The following is a 9,606-nucleotide window of genomic DNA, read 5'->3' on the forward strand; positions in this document are numbered from 1 at the left end:
AATATTGTGGGCATTTGGTGAGTGAACCAGCACATGTCTGTCTTCTGTCTGTCTCAAATTACAAAAAGAGTTAGAATTTAGTTCTTAGAGTTTACTTAATAACTCTTAAAATCCTCAATAATCGATTAAATTGATTTTGCAAAGTCCACTTGAGGGTTTGATGGGGTGAGTTGAACAGGCATAGCCAGGAAACAATCGAGAAGGCCACATCAAGCCATGTGCAGATCCCTTGTCTGTGACAGTGGGGTTAGGTTTTGTCACCCTTCTTTGCCGTTTGATCCCCTCAGGCTATGCAGTTTTACCTGGGTGAGATTTGTTCATATTGGGATCATCATATTTGAATGAGAAATTCTTAGCAATCCCATGTCTCCTCATCATCAAGTGATGTATTACAGCCTTTAGGGAGACTTAATGGTTTGTTTGGTGGACACTTTGTTGTGCACCTGTTGTTACCCTTAAAGAGTCCTGAATACCGAATCAGCCTTTCAGCTTCAGCAACCATTAAAGGAGCCCTTAATCTATTTGAGATACAGCCATGTGTTTCCAGGTGTGCTTCCTCTGCCATCTCAACAGAGAGCAGAGTGGTCAACTGGCCAATTTACAGGGCCCACCCTTCTGTACATTCCAGAAAACTTAGCATCTTTGGGCTTTCCACACTTCGAATGGTTGGCATTTTATGAACACAATGTCCCCCCACTCCATTACTCTAAATACACTTACTAGCTATTAAGAGTGATTCCCTCCTCTTTTCAAAGAGAAAGATGAAGCACAGTAATGCTGAATCCTGAAGCTGGTTGTTTTTATCATAACTGACAGTTCTCAAGTTATTTACTGTTGATTCTTCACTTTTTACCTTTCTCCATTTGGCTTTCAGGGTAGGTGAGGGAGGATAGAATCCAGGGTTAGAGTAAGCCCTGCTTTTTGTATATAGAAGGAAATGGCAGTGGAAATTTCTCTTTAGGGTTTTTTTTTTTTTTTTTTTTTTTTTTTTTTTGAGAGACAGACAAAAAGAGAAGTGAGCACCCATCTACTAGTTTACTTCCTAAATGCTTGCAACCACTGGGGCTAGGCCAAGCCAAAGCTGAAAGCCAGACACTGAATCCAGGTCTCCTAGGTGGGTTTCAGGAACCCAATCACTTGATCGACCTGTCATCGATCATGCATTAGCAGGAAGCTGGAGTCAGGAGCCAGAGCTGGGTATTGAACTCAGGATCCCGGATGGACATCTTAAGAGCTAGGCTTAACATCTGCCTCAGAAATATCTTATTGTTTTGCTTTATCCTTTCTCTTTGGAAAGCATTGACTAGAACACATCACACGGTTTTAAGAGGAGTTTGAAAGAAATACAACTAAGCATTTGGACACTTTGGTGACTTGTGTTGCTTGCTTCTATTTTATGATGTGGTCTTAATATTGAGCCATCCTTGGCTCCTGTCTTTTTGACTATAAAATGAGAAAAAATGTTTCTTACTTTGCTTCAAGATTCCACAGTACACAGCACGTGACAGATCATCAATAAACACTTGTTGAATAAGTGAAAGAATGCTTATAAGTAATACATTCTCTTTTTTGACATATCGAGGAGAAAACTAACAATAAATTTGCCATCCTTTACTTTTAAGAAAAACACTACCAAAAATCAACAACCCTTTGTCATACCTAAATATGTATATATTTGCTAAATTACAAGTATAGTTTATTAAATAAAAATGACTTCCCTACCATCTGACTTGAAAGTCACAGGGATTAGGATAATATTACCCAACTGACTTGGGTATTTGTTTCTGAACAGATACTCTGTGACAGCTGCTCATAAGCTCTATGTGAATTTCTGGCTAAAGGAGAAAGTGCTTGACAATGTTTGCATTTTTTGAAGGAAGTCAAGTTCACTGTGAGCCGTATTATAGCTTTCCTCTGGGGCTATTATTTGGTACAAGTTTTGAAAACCTTAACTGGAAAGTTTCAAAAGGTGCCCTGAAGAATTGTAGGAAAGAAATTTGACCTTCCTGAAATGCTGGAGTATATTGTTCCAAATGTTCTGGTGAGAGTTGTGGGTTTTTTAAAATGACAGTTGGAAGGACTTTTAAAAAGAAATAACCTATGCAATGATGCTCTGACCTACAGTGGTGAATATGGTGTTTCATTTTCTCTGCTGAGAACCACATGTGCTCAAAGTACAAGTTCTCTATGCACCAATGTCAGAAACAGAGCTGTAGTCAAAATTTTTACGAGTAGTTCTGGGAGTCTGCCTTTTAGAAATTGAGTAAAACAAAAACCCGAAAAACAACAAAGGTACTTGATTATATCGTTGGTGTATTTTTCTTCTCTGTAATAGATAGTTTCCTTCCCCCAGACTCTTAGAATTCTTAAAAAAGTTTCATGCTACTATCATTATGTAGTTTAATTAGAGGCTTGAATCATTTGGGGAATAAATAAGACAAATTACATTTTTTAGTTTCTGGATCCAACAGTTGGAGAAAACTTTTTTGAGGGGCTTGAATCTTTGACATTTGTCTTTAATCCACCTATAATTTATGGGCTTAGACATGCTTAAATCTACCAGTGATTTCCAACTTAAAAGGGTGATAATATTTGCTACTAATATTTGTGTCCCCCCTCCCCTAATTCATATGCTGTTGTCCTAAACCCCAGTGTGACTGTGGTATTTATAGTAAGGCCCTTTATGGAAGGAATTAACGTTGAATGAAGTCATAAAGGTGGGGCTCTGATCTGATAGGATTAGCATTCTATAAGAAATGTAAGAGACCAGAGCCTCAACAAGGATGATGTCATCCAGGCACCAGCAACCTGAAAGAAGGGTCTCAGAATGAAATTTCCCTTCTGCACCCAGCTCATGTCTTCCCAGCCTCCAGACTGTGAGAAATCCATTTTGGGTTTTTAGGTCCTACAGTATGTTGTTAGGGTAGGCCAAGCAGACTAATACATTAGTTTGCTCTTAGCTGTATCCTTACTCTTGGCAATGATGATTAGCTATGGAAGAGCAGACAGAAGGGAGCAACTTTATCTTAAAACAGGGTTGAAGCTAAAATTGCTACATAAGGAACTAGAGGCACTCTTAATTATAATACGCCATTACTTTATAGGGAAGTTTTGAAACTCTATGGGGCCCATCCTTAGGGGTTCTGTGAAGGACATTTGTCTTGGAGAGAGAACAGTTAGGGACTGTCACCAACATCTACTTCAGTCTTTTTCTCTTACAAGAAGAGAATTTCGAAGATTTTAGTATCAAAATCACCGCAGAATATTTTTCCCAATTCCAAAATTTAGAGTTTTGTGACAGTTGGACATGTATTTGATGATTCATTTTGAAATGTGAAGTATTTTTAGTAGCTTTCTGCTCTAGATATATTTCAAAGAACTTTGTGTAATCTTTATGAACGAGGGGCAGCTAAAAGAAACTTCATTAATAAAGCTTTATGAAACTTATGTTCTCCTTAGTTGCTAATATTTTGCAGTTGTCAAAACAGAAATGGTGTAATATCAAAGTAGAAGGCTTTAAGAAAAGCCCAGATGGACCTACTTTTTCCCCAATATTCTTTAAACAATGAACATAATCTTTTTTAAAAAATGAAGTTTGAAATTAGAGATACAAAAACATATTGGTCTAGTCAACAACTTGATACTCTGAGAGGCCTTCAAAAATCTCATAGAAAGCACATATTATGAAATTAAGCATGGATTTCAAAACTTTTTTGGGTACTAAAACACACTTGTCTTCTAATTCCATTTTCCACCAACATTTTGAAGTATGCTTTTATGTATACCCAGAAGTTCTCTGCACATATTCAGTTCTATTGTGTTGAAAGAGAAATAGAGGAAGAACAGGGTTAACCAGGCATTGAGTAGTGGAAATGTATGAAGCACAAGTGTGAACAAACATCATAGAAGAAAGTTGAATAAACCTATATAAGCACCATCCTTCAGAATAATGGTTTTATGCATTTCATAAGAGTTACAGGAATGCGACTTAATATTTGGCAAAGTATTAGCTGACAGAAGGCAGGAGTTTAAAAAAGTTAAATTTTGGGAAGATGAAAAAGTTCAGGTGATGGGTGGTGGTGATGGTTGGATGAGAATGTGAATGTGCGTACTGCTGCAGAGAGCTCACTTAAAAATGGTAAACTTAGGTGATGTTTTGTCACAAGACAAAAATACTGAGTTTAATAAACATAACATAAGATGTAGAAAATTATAAAGAGTGTAATACTGCTTATATAAACCTACCAGAAAAAGTTGGCATTGAAATGACCTCCAATTACAATGAGGAACTGTGGAAAATCCCTCACGCTGTGCTTTGCCAGCAACAGAATACCCAAACATGAGCAGCTCATCATTCTAAGGGTTATGTATCATATAACATAATCCATCTTCTACCCTTTGCTTGCCTTTTAATTTCCGAAAATTTGAGAATCTGTCTATGTGTTAGTATGTGCTTAAATTTACATTCTATGAATTTTCTGTTTTTGTGCTCTCTCTCCATTAGCTCAAATAATAAAGAGTTGGTGCTCAAACTGAATTAAAATGAAGTCTCACTCAATTTGGAATTTCAAAGGACTCCCCAAGAACATTATCATTCCCATTCCACAAGCCAGAGGATGGAATGAGCCATTGTTCAGGGAGTAAGAATTAGTGTTTAGAGTTAGAAACCAAGTTAGCATTCCCTTTATTAACATTCTCATTGATATGTAATTAACCTAGTTTTGGGGGGGTTTAGCATAAGGCCAATATTTATGGAACAAAGGTATGTAATAGAGAAATCACAGTTGGAATTAAAGTTATTTGAAAGACAGTGACAGAGACAGATCTTCCATTTGCTGGCTCACTCCCCAAGTGGCCTCAATGGTTGGGACTGGACCAGGCCAAAGCTGGGAACCCCATCTGGGTCTCCCATGTGGGTGGCAGGGGCCCGAGTACTTGGTCCATCTTCCTCTGCCTTCTCAGCAACATTAGCAGGGAGCTGGATCGGGAGCAGAGCAGCCAAGACTTGAACTGGCACTCTGATATGGGACACTGGCATCATAAGTGGCAACTTAACCTGTGGTACCTCGATGCTGGCCCCTGGATTTTTTATTAATACATATTTTATTACAAACTGACATATAACAATTATACATATTTATGGAATACAGTGGATGCAATATTATATTTTACCACATGTATACAATGCATAATGGTCAGATCAGGATAACTGGCATATCCATCACTTCAAACATTGAAAATCTTCCCTGCTAGTTGTTTTGAAATGCATCATTAATTGTTGTTGACCATAGTTACCCTCCTGGGCCAGAGAACATAAGAAGTTATTCTTCCTCTCCACCCAGTGTTGTGTAAGGAGCTTTCACAGTAACTAGATTCACAGTAATTAGACAGGCCCTGCAGAGACTTGGCGAGGTTCCCCTGTGATGGGAAGGCTAAAGATGGCCTGCAGATACGACGCTGTCTCTGTTGCCTTAGGTTGGTATCCTGAGGGAAGCTGACTGAAAGATGAAGGCTTCACAGTATTGGGTTTTAAGCTAAGTACAAATGGACACTGGGAAGAATATACGGGAAGTCTTCAGAGAGTTCATGGAAAATGTGTGTTATGGAAAAACCATGCATGAATTTCAAATACTTTTTGCACAAAAATAAGCTTATCTTTTTCTTCCATTTTCCATGAACTTTGGGAAGTACCCTTGTAAATACCAGATGGCAGGGGAACCAACCGAAGTGGTTTGGGACAGTGGACCCTACAGATCAGCAATTCTCCAGGGGTTGGGGCCAGGCACTTCCTCTCCTTCCCTGGGGAATATCTGGCAATATCTGAAGACTGATTTGATTCTCACAGTTGGGGATAGGATGCTACTGGCATCTGGTGAACACAGACCAGGGTTGCTGCTAAACATCCCAGTAAGATACAAGGCAGCCCTCCTGCCGCTCAACATCTGGTGAATTTCTTGGTCCTAAATGGTGACAGTTCTGATGTTATGAGCCTCCATTATAGAAAGGAGAATGTATGGATAGGCAAGGGAATCGGCATGGTGAGGGATTTGGTCCAAAGTGGATCAAGGTGTTGAATGTTACTGGGTTACAAGAGGAAAAGGTTATGTGACTTGTCAGGTTTGAGATGAGCCAAAATGATAAGCAAAATGGTGGGTGGGTGGGAATTTATTTTATTTAAGGAATTTATCTGAGGGGCTGGTAAAAAGCAACAAAGCTAGTGGGTAGAACAATTTTCCTCAAACCTGTGTGCACATTGGAGTCACCTAGGGAATTAAAGGAAAGATCAATGCCTGGGCCCCATCTCAGACTGTTATGGGGATCATGACCCCCAAATTATGTTGCGGGGATCATGAGCCCCACTGGAGTTTGGAGACACCACCTGTTAGAGTTGGTTCATGTTCTTGTCTTTCTGCATTTAATAATACAACCAGGAGATGTAGATAGAGGTGAACAGAAAAACAGGATTTATTGAAAGGCAAAGGGACAGTACATACTCAGACATGAGTGCAGGTAGCCTTGTGAGGGAGAATTGCCCAGGTGGGAGTTGTCCTTTTTATAGGACAAGGCAGGGGTGCTAAGGGCAGATCCTGATTGAATGTTCAATGGAGACAGGGTTTGGCGGGGAGGGGCCCTGCAGCACACATGTTGATTTCCAGGAAGGTGGCATGGCATTTGATGCTTCATGGAAAGTGAGGCTTGGCTGCACGACCAGGAGTGGGTGTGCCGAGTTTTCAGACACATTTAATTGGAACTGGAGGTGATGGGATTTTGGTGGTGCATGGAGCTTGGGTGTTTGCAGTCCTTAGTTCCTTGCTACTCACTGGCTACCTGCCTACCCCTGTCAAGACCAACTGAATCCAAGTTTTTGAGGGGTGGGTTCTTCCAGTGTGTTTCTAGATGTTTCCCAAATGTGTCTAATGGGCAGCTGGGGTTGAGCAGTGCCATCCCAGATCATCATGTCTAGGAGGAAGAAAAGTAACTAGAACAGGACTCTAAATGAGCTGCCACCTGAGATCAGGGGCTGCTTGTCCTCTGTCCTGCTCTTTCCCTACTTGTGCTCTGCAGGGATGCGAGTGCATTGCAACTGGAAACGCGTACTTGCCAGGAGGTTGAGGCTGGGTTTTACAGGAGCCTTCCAGCCTTAACTCTACTGATGAAGGGGGCAGAGCCAGCCAGGCGGGAACTTAATTGTTACTAATGATGAATGACTGAGTTTGGATTAAACTTCCAGAGGGTCCCTGAGTTAGTCTGTTTTCCATTGCTGTAGCCAAATACTGGAGTCTGGATACCTGAGAAAGAACATTTATGCAGCTCACAGTTTTGGAGGCTGAAAGTCCCAACAGCAGGGCACCAGCTCCTGCAAAGCCTCTTCCAGCTTCTTTGCATTGTGGGGGGAATGTCTATGAGAGCCAGAACTCGAGTGGTCAGACAGGAAGTCGGAGAGCAGGGAGGGGCCCGCATTGCTCTTCTAGAACAAGGCAGGGCTTGGGAAGGGATGGGGTCCCACAGGAACGATGTTTATTCCCTCAGGGCAGTGTCCCCCATGTCCTCCCATTAGGTTGCTAATGAAAACTCTGCCTCCCTCATTGCCACGCCGGGGAACAAGTTTCCCACACATAAACCTTTGGGGACACATCCGAAAGCACAGTAGTCCACAACTGACCGAGTGCCACCTTGCAATGAAGTCACCTGGGAGGAAATACACTACTACATGAGTTACGCATTATTTTAACTCACCTATAGACACCCTAAGAGAAGAAATGTAAGGCCATCAAAGCATGGATGTCTTGGGGAAAGTGCACAGCTAGGAAGGTCAGCCAGGTTTTCTCCTCGGTGCCCAAGAAAGGACAATGAACTGGGTAGGATGGTGCTTTTCTCATGGCCTCCTTTTCAGTAGGGTATCCCTCATATGCCTCTTCCAAATCCAAGAAGTCATGCTTTTCTAGGAGGTGGGAAGTTGAGAGTGCAAGCATTCTTTGCAGGTTCCTGGGACGTATTCAAAGGGAGTAAGTGACTGGTGGTGAGACTCTGTTGTGATTTCATTTGTCTCTGACAGGGCCTGGTGGCAATTTAATATCCTTTATTATGATTTTACATGCAACTTGCTTCCTAGCTTACGATTCCTGTCAGGACTGTGTATTATTACCCATTAGTCATTTTTTCTTGGGTTGGCCTATAATGCTCCAAAGGAGGGCTGGTGTATTTCTGTAATTTTGCTTACAATTTGATTTGTGTTCTCTAGAATCCCAATTTAGTTTCATCAGCACATTTCAACATACAACAGCTGGGCCCTGGAAGGGATCATTTACATACCTTTGCAGCCAAGAGCCACGAACCGGGAACCCAGAGTTCGGCCAGATATTTTCTCAGAGCCTCACTAGACTTTTTGAAGTAAGCTCTTCCTCATTTGTAACAATCTGTATCAGGACAACATTCTGTGAACAATTAAAAAAAAGTTGGTTGCCAGGCAACTTTTAAATTTTTCATTGTTTATTTGAAAGGTGGGAAGATTGGGAAGGGAGCAGAGAGGGATTCCCCCATTCGCTCCCCAAATGACCAAATGCCCACGACAGGGCCAACCACTTGCTCTTCCAGGCAACTTTTGAGCTGAAACACTTTTCTAAAATGCCTAAAAGAGGGCTGGCACTGTGGCGTAGTGGGCTGCACCTCTGCCTGTGGCACTGGCATCCCATGTGGGTGCAGGTTTGTGTCCTGGCTGCTCCTCTTCTGATCCAGCTCTCTGCATGTGGCCTCGGAGTAGTGGAAGATGGCCCAAGTGCTTGGGGCTGTGGCCCCATGGGAGACCCAGAGGAGGCTCCTGGCTTCGGATCAGCCCAGCTCTAGCCACTGCAGCCATTTGGGGAGCAGACCAGTGCATGGAAGACCTCTCCCCCTCTCATTGTGGCCATTTGAGAAGTCAACTAATGAATGAAAGACCTCTCTCTCTTTCTCCCTCCTTCCCTCCTTCCTTCCCTTCCTCTACCCCTTTCCCCTTCTACCCCTTTCCCCCTCTTTCCCTCTCTCTATGGCTCTGCCTTTCAAATAAATAAATAAATAAAATCTTAAAAAATGAAAACCCTTAAAGAATAATCAGAACATATTTGGTTCTACTTTAGTGTCAGGTAAAAATGTTGTCCCCTCTCTTTATAAATACCTTTATTGTTAGATAAACAGTAAGGGAATCCACTTCTTAATTGGTGAATGATTGGAAGTAGGTAATCTGTTAATCTGTAAACATTGGGACTAAAACCCCAAGCACCACTCTCCAAAGAGCTGAAGCTATGCAGCCATACTATGAGAAGGGCATTTTGATTTTGGGAGGCAGACAGGCTGACCAGGTTTCCTTCCTTTCACTATTTTCTTTGCCTACATTTAAATGTTTGAACTGCAGTTTTCAAGTTGAAAAATGCGCCTGCGTACTCCCCTAGTACCTGTAATTCTAATCCTGGCATTTGTAGTAATTGTGAATTGCAGATGTCAATTGTTTCTTTTGAGATAAGGAGATTATTCTGGCATATCCAGGTGGGCCCTAAATGCCATCCCAAGTGTCCTTACAAGAGCGAGGCAGAGAGAGAGCTGACACAGAGCAGAGAGGCCGAGATTGGA

This window comes from Oryctolagus cuniculus, chromosome 9 (assembly GCF_964237555.1).
Source record: "Oryctolagus cuniculus chromosome 9, mOryCun1.1, whole genome shotgun sequence".
Taxonomy (NCBI): domain Eukaryota; kingdom Metazoa; phylum Chordata; class Mammalia; order Lagomorpha; family Leporidae; genus Oryctolagus; species Oryctolagus cuniculus.